Below are 7,955 nucleotides of genomic sequence, written 5' to 3' on the forward strand. Positions count from 1 at the left end.
TGGACTACAAGACCACCTTTAAGAATGGTTCTTGGACAATAATCAAGAAGGGAAATCTTATTATTTCCAAAGTTCAAAAGCATAGAACACTTTAGTTTATGTTTGTCTCATGCATAAAAGAGTATGATATATCCATAGGCGACATGTTGTCTATCGAGTTGTGGAATAATTGGCTAAGCCATATGATGCAATGAGAATGAAAACATTAGCAAATTTTGGTTACTTTCCTGTGTTAAATTATTGTGATTTTCCTATGTGTGAGCATTGCATCTATGGCAAAAAAACTAGAAATACGTCATCGCCATTGAATAGGAAGTTTTTGCAACCACTAAAACTTGGTCATAGCAACATTTGTGGCCCTATGCTAGTCAAGTCTCTAGAGGGAGATAGCTATTTTGTGACCTTTATAGAAAATTTCACTAGAAAGGTGTGGGTTTATCCTTTGTGTCATAAAGATCAAGTCCTCTACTTTCCAAAAATTCTTATCATTGGTAGAGAATCAGTATTGAAAAAATCTCAAGATCTTGTAGATTGATCATCATGGAGAGTACGTCCCTAGTGAAGGACAATGTGTCCGATGTGCATATACATGCATGCGGTGAAGGACAAGAATGAGAGAGCAAGATATAGGAGAAACAACACACCAGAAGGAGAGGTATGTGTGTATACTTTATTTTATGTATGAGAAGAGTGAATTAGTGAGTTAGTGTGTAGTAACGGGTGGGTGCCAACAAGCCTTTACCCCAACAATCTCCCACTTAAAGGCAAATGTGAACGTAAGTGGTTATGACTAGAATTAGTATGTATAACCATGAAGCGTGATAGCTTCACCCTTGTACAATTGTGTTCATGCCAACAATCCCCCACTTAAGGCCAATGAGGTTGTAAGTGGCTATGACTAAAACTAGCATGTACAACAATGGAGCCCCATAGCTTCAGCCTTGTAAAATTGTGTTCACCCTATACCCATTAACTTGATGCAATGTACAAACCGCTCCGTAGGCCAGACTCTTTCTAAGAGCATGCATTGGGTCGTCATCAATGTCGATCTTGATATGCTCTGGCCACTTATCCATCAACACATGGAGAATGTGATTATATCTCACCTCAATGTACTTCAACTTAGCGGGATTCTTTGGAAATTGAAACTTGTTGAATGTCTAAATATCCACTAAATGTGTCAACCATATAGCCTTCTTGTTGGCATCTAACCCTACAATGTAATCAATTTTTGTAGTGAAAGAAGACATACAATCTTGGAGAGATGATTTCCAAGAAATGGCTCCTCATACAAATATGAATATGTAGCTAGATATGCATTATTATTACCAAAGCATAAACACTCGCTTTTTGTACCCTTAAATGTGTCAACCATATAGCCTCCTTGTTGGCATCTGACGTGCAATGTACTCAACCTATGTAGTGAAAGAAGACATACAATCTTGGAGGAATGATTTTCAAGAAATGGATCCTCCTACAAATATGAATATGTAGCTAGATACGCATTACTATTACCAAAGCGTAAACACTTGCTTGTTGTACTCTTCAAGTACCTGAGGATATGTCTCATTGCTATCCAATGCCACTCCCACTATAAATGCACTGTTTGATCTCACAGTTACTATAGCATACGGAAGACTATATACAACTGAAGCACATGGTATGCTTGTCATTTTTGCTCTCTTAGCATCTAGTATTGGAAGGATCTTCCTTGCTTAGTTTCAAATATGACGATAGTGGGTTATTCATTGTCTTCCCCCCCTACATATTGAAACACTGCAAGATCTTGTGGATATAAGATTCTTGAGACAAATTAAGAATTCCCTTTTTCATATCTCTCTTGATACGCATAGCAAGAAAACAATTTGCTTTGCCCAAATCCTTCATAGCAAAGTTTTTGCTCAACATTTGCTTTAATTTGAGAATCTTTTAATGGAATTTCATGGGATGAGCTTGTCATCTACATACAATCAATGATTCTCTTAACTCCTTATTAAATATTGGGACTGTATAAAATCATCAAAATTTTGATACCACTACCTTGAACCTTGCTTTAAGCCATAAAGTGATTTCTTGAGCTTTCACACAAGCTCCTCTCTATTAGGATGTTCAAATTTTCAAGTTGATTCATATAGAAATCCTCTTCAAGATCTTTATGAAGAAAGAATACCTTCACATGCATTCAAACACGCTCCATGTCATCAATGAAAACTAGTCCAAGCATTGTAAGCAGTGTAGTCATCTTCACCATGGGCAAGAAGAGTTCATCAAAATGAAATCCCTTCTATTGCTTGAATCCCTTAGCTACCAATTTATCCTTGTACATAGGCTTATGATCATCAGAGGTAAACATCTTCTTGTAAACCCATTTTCAAGGTAATACTTGCTTGCCTTCTAGTGATTCAATGAAGTTCTATGTCTCATTATTGACAATTGAGTTATCTTATGATTGCATGGCATACTCCCACTTGACCTTGTCATCCATTTTCATGGTTTCTTTGTAACGAGATGGCTCACAACATCCAATCAGCATGACATAGTCCAACCCTAGCTAAAACCACTTAGGTGGGTACGAGGATCTATTAGATCATCTCAACAGCTCACTAGTTTTCTCTGCCCTATCAATTGGAGTATTGCTAGTGGAAGGTGCATCACTAGTCTTTTGAGTTTTAACAAATTTTAACTCCGAAAAAAACTTCACAATGTGAAGTCTGTATGTCCTCTATATGATTGAAAAATATACACAGATGAATCCAACAAGATAAGCCTAGAGTCACTCTAAAAGGGAAGTTCAACGTATAGACCCATGCTAGTCATCCACGAGGCAATATAACCATGAGCTCCACCATGCATAGTATTGACTAAATACCACATCATCCCCACGAACATCTTCAATGCCCAATAGTGGGTGTAGAACTAGGTACTAACATATGCTCCTAAACAGAAGACACACCACATGCACACACACTACATTTACACAAAGATTAAACCCACGTTCCTAGTGGAATTGTCTATAAAGGCCACACAATAGCTAGCTCTCCCTAGAGACTTGGTCATCATAGAACCACAAACGTTGCTATGATTACATTCTAATGGTTGGAAAGGCTTCATCTTCAATGGCAATGAGGTGTTCCTAGTTTTTTTCCATAGAAGCAATGCTTACACATTAAAAAATCAAAATAAACTAACAAGGGTAAGTAACCAAAATGTGCTAATCTTTTATTTCCATTTGGTACACATAGATATGGATATACAATTCTCTTTCACACGAGACAAAGATAGAATAAAGTGTTCCATGATTTTGACCTTTGAATCCATGAAACATTTCCAAAGGTGGTAGTGTAGCCCAAGTCGTCAAGTTGACTAGTAGAAATCAAAATCTTCACTAACTCGAGGACATTTTTGGCATTCTTGACTATAATGATGTGCCATTGTGCAAAACTAGCTTGATGTATCCAACACCATGTATCTCAAGCTCATAGGCATCATTGAGCTTCACTTATGCATATGTAGAGATCCATTTTCTATGAGGAGTCACATGGAAATGGGCTCCAAAATCTATGGCCCAATTTTGATCAAAGCTAGCATTTTCTACAACTATAAATACTAAAACATTTGAGCAATTTAAACCTCACGCACATCTACAATCTTAGGAGACTCTACCATATTGAGATTTTTAATCTTAAAGTTTCCTTTCCTTCATAGAAGATACTTCTTGTTGACTTGAGACTTTTTCTTGTTTCTTTCCCATGCATGATAATATTTCTTTAAATGCCCTTTCTTGTGGCAATGATAGCACTCAATGTTGTGCAAAGAACCTCTAGGTTTGCTTCAATAATTTAAGGGATCCTTACTTTCAGCATGGTTATGAGTAGGACATCATGTCCTTTGCCACTAGCAATATATGTATCACCTTCCTTAGAATGCTCCATAGACTTCCTACAAATATCTTCACTAAATAGACTGGCAACTATGTCATCATAGGCCAATTTTCCCTATGGTGCAAAGGTGCTTGTAGCTTTGCAAGATGAGTTGCATAAAGAGCTGAGTCTTACCATGTGGTGAGCAAGATTTTTCGAGCAAAGGATAATCCGAGAAAATGAATAAAGAATTAGATAGAGCTTTTGAAGTTTTCCTTGGAAAAATTGACAGTACAAGTTCCACCTCTAGGGAGTGGTATATTTTGATTATAAATGTGTAACTCAAGTGCGATCGTGCATGAAAATAACTTAAAGTTTCCAATAATTACATGATAATATAAAATTGATGATATTCACTACTAACAAGTTTACCAAAAGCTTACCAAATGGGTCTTCTTGCTTGGATGGTGAGAGCTTGGCACGTTAAAAATATCTTGAAACTTTAGACTAAGTGGAACACAAGGGGACTCTCCTTATTGCAATCACTTTCCTAGTGTGATCAAGGCATGCATCGCAGCCATTAGAGGAATTCTAATAGCATGCATATTATTGGCATAGCACACTCCACTAGCATGGTTGAATTTTTGGAAGGGCAAGGATTGTTACCTAAGTTATAGGAGTAACCAAGCTGATGTTATCATTCATTATATTATTTGTTTGCTTGATTAAAACCTCTTGCTTAGAAAAAACTCTCCTTTTTGTTTAGACTTGAAAAACCATCACGTGAAAAATGTAGAGGTAAACTCCCATCCCATCCCATTGATTTTCTCCCAAAGGCCACAACTTGATAGCCTCTACATGACCCCATACATAACTCCACTAGTTGATTCCTAGCAGAAGCCCATCTTGACCTTGCTGCATTCGGCTTCTACAACCCACTCAACGCTGCTCTTTCCGTTCTTGACTATGTTGGAAATAGTGCTTGCCAAGCCCTTGACAAGCGGATGCCTTCCATCAGTTGGCCCTCGTCCTTCATGCCCGAATGCATGTGTGTATGCACTCCATCACCTTTGCTCCAAACTTAATCTCGCTCGTCACTGCTCCTTATGATAAACTCATTGTTGATTGGACATGATGTGTTTGAAAAGAACTCATGTTAGAAACCTAAAGACATTGTTTGTGAGTATATGTTGTTGATATACTATTGTGCGGCTAGTACAGCTATCAACTGACGCACCACCTCATGATCTGCAATCCATATTCCTGTACTTGCAGCTAGAGACTATATTGATCAATATGCCTGAGAGGACATATTGATCGATGACCCCGGGGCAGTCACTTATCAAAAGACCCCTATATCACGTGCGTTCAAGAGGTAATTAATAATACCCCAATATACATACTATACTTACACTGTGAGCCTATTTAAAAAACCCCCACCCCCCTCTGTATGTTACATTTTTATACATTTTGATCTTTTAATAATCCTCTCCGGTTAACTCACGTGATATCATACACATTCTAAAAAGTGACCGCCCCGGGTTGATGACAAATCAAAGAAATATATTGAGCGCAAGTCCGGTATCGAATTGGTAACTGCTTACAGGGGGTGATGACTGACTTAAGAATTGAATTTATAATATGCATATCAATTGACATTATTTTGATTTAATTGCGATAATACTGAAAGCCAAAACAAATTTTATTTATAGCTACAATCTATAGTACGCATGCTTGTGAAGTGAAGTTCACCTCACTCATGCTTATTATAATTGTGAGCTTTTACATAGATGATAATTAATTGGTCAATGACATTTGAGATAGATAGATAAATTTTATTATCATCCTCGGAGGTCAAATGTGACCTATGGGACCAAAGTTACATGTGATGTAGTACGTGTATGGCTGATGAGTGACTCTCGATGTCCAAAATTGTGGTGATGAGAGTTGCAATGGAGAGCCCACACTTTGGCTGGGAGAGGAAAGTGTGCAGGTCTAAGTTATGGCTGAAAACGTGAGAGAAGCAAGTTCGGATGTGACCAAAAGCTGAGCACTCTAGTAGTGTGTGGTACTCAGAATCTCGAGCTTGTAGTGAGCATAATGTGCACAGTTGATTTGACTCTTCTCCATAGCCCCAATACCCTGTCGCGCATCGAAGGAAATGGGAGCTAAGCCAAATGGCTGTGATAGTGCGTATCACCAACAAGGGGATAGGATCAAGCATGTAAGTGTGAGTACGGTTTCCTCTTTCAGCGAAGAACATGGTTTTGTAGTTGGGGGCAATATGGGTGGTGTAATGTATGAAGCATGACCCACCGGATTTCTCCCAAGCCATATTACATTGGCGTTGTAGAAAAGCTTCATTCACTTGGGAGTCAATTGAAGCATCATGTAGCAAGTGTAATGCATCCCATCTCCCAAACCAGTTCTTTATGTCTTGCATCCATCCCGTGCTCAAGATCTTGCTTTTATGCATCTTTTGAACTTTTTTGCTTGCTTCCCATGCAATTGTAGGAAGTCGATGTGAGGGGTTTTGACACATCTTTATCATGTACTCCACAACCCTTTCCATGCCCATAACCTCAATTGGGAGACATCTCGACTCAAGAAGTAGGAGCATATATAGTGTTTGTGTCTTCACGTGGAGGAAGTTTGTAAGAGAATGCTTTTAAACATTCTCAAACTCTTTTCAAGTAGACTTTGAGATGCTCCCGCCCCACACTTCAACTCCATAAAGAAGAACCGGTGTCACCAATGCATCAAAAAGATACTTCTTGAGAACCCAACACTTGATGTTCCCAGCATTACACATGTTCTCAAATGCTTAATATGCTCTCTTTCCCGCTTCGAAATGATGCATAGCACATTCATGCCACTTGTGATTGGATGGAACCTCAAGGCCAAGGTACTTAAAGCTCTCAAAAACTTCAAGTGTCTCCTTGTTGTACACAATGCATGGCTTCTCCTTATGGTTGGTTTTCACAAGCATAACCTTTGTTTTGGATTCATTCACAATCAGCCCACTATGCAAGCAAAAGTTCTCAAGGACAACCATAAGCTTTTGTGCATCTTCTAAAGTGTGTGCTTGTTGGACGGATACGCCGTGACGGACGTTAGCACAACGAGAACTCACCTAACATATAATGTCAGCTAAGGACAAAGCTCGACCTGCAGACGCGTGGAAGTAAGCATAAGGTGTCAACCTACACTCGACCGACTCCTAACTAATTCCTACAGAGGTCTCTCCCAATTGTCTAAGTCACAGCCTTCAAGAGTGCATAAGAGGAAACTTCCTACAACGCTTTCTAGAGCCGAACACCCATCAAACAGTTTCGAAACACCATAGAACTTGAAGGAGACCCTACTAATACCAATAGGTTGCTCTCTCTAAGGTCTATGAACCAAAACCCCAACCCAAAATACCCGATGGAAAATCACATAGGATGTATGGCCGGAATTTGCAGGTCTTCGTTTCCGAAATCTAAAGTGCCTAACCTGTAGTCTACTCAATGTGAACGCGTGGATATGCTGCCATGCAAAATCGGACAACGTATGCTCACCAAATCACCAAATGAAGCTTGTAGAAAGAGCTCGCAAAACCGGACCGTACGCGTGCAATGTAGGTATCGGCGCATAGCTCTCGTCGGGGGCAATACGCTACACTTCTCCGCACTCGATTCCGACCACCGGTGCACACGTAGCATCAAGATGAAGCTCATGCTCTCTCGTACACAGTACGCTCACTCACAGACTTCAAAACTTGTTTTTAAAAATGACAAAAGGTTTTTTCATTAAGGTCAAAAAGTGGTATATATACCTTACAATTCTCAAACCCTAAAGTTCCAAAATCAACCATCTACTCAATCTAACTATCAAAATTGGGATACAATCTGGAAACTTATGTAAGTCCCAATATTTACAAGGTGAAAAATTGGGTTTCCTCAATAAATGAATAATTACAAAAAATGATAATCTTCCGAATAGTTAGTTTCCGTGGGGTGTGTCCAGCTTCTAACACTCCCCCCTTCCTTGCTCATGTCATCCCCGACATGGCTGTTGAGCTGCTTCTTCATCGTATGGTCTCACGCATCTTGA

This window comes from Adiantum capillus-veneris, chromosome 11 (assembly GCF_014529385.1).
Source record: "Adiantum capillus-veneris isolate H3 chromosome 11, ASM1452938v2, whole genome shotgun sequence".
NCBI classification, from domain to species: Eukaryota; Viridiplantae; Streptophyta; class Polypodiopsida; order Polypodiales; family Pteridaceae; genus Adiantum; species Adiantum capillus-veneris.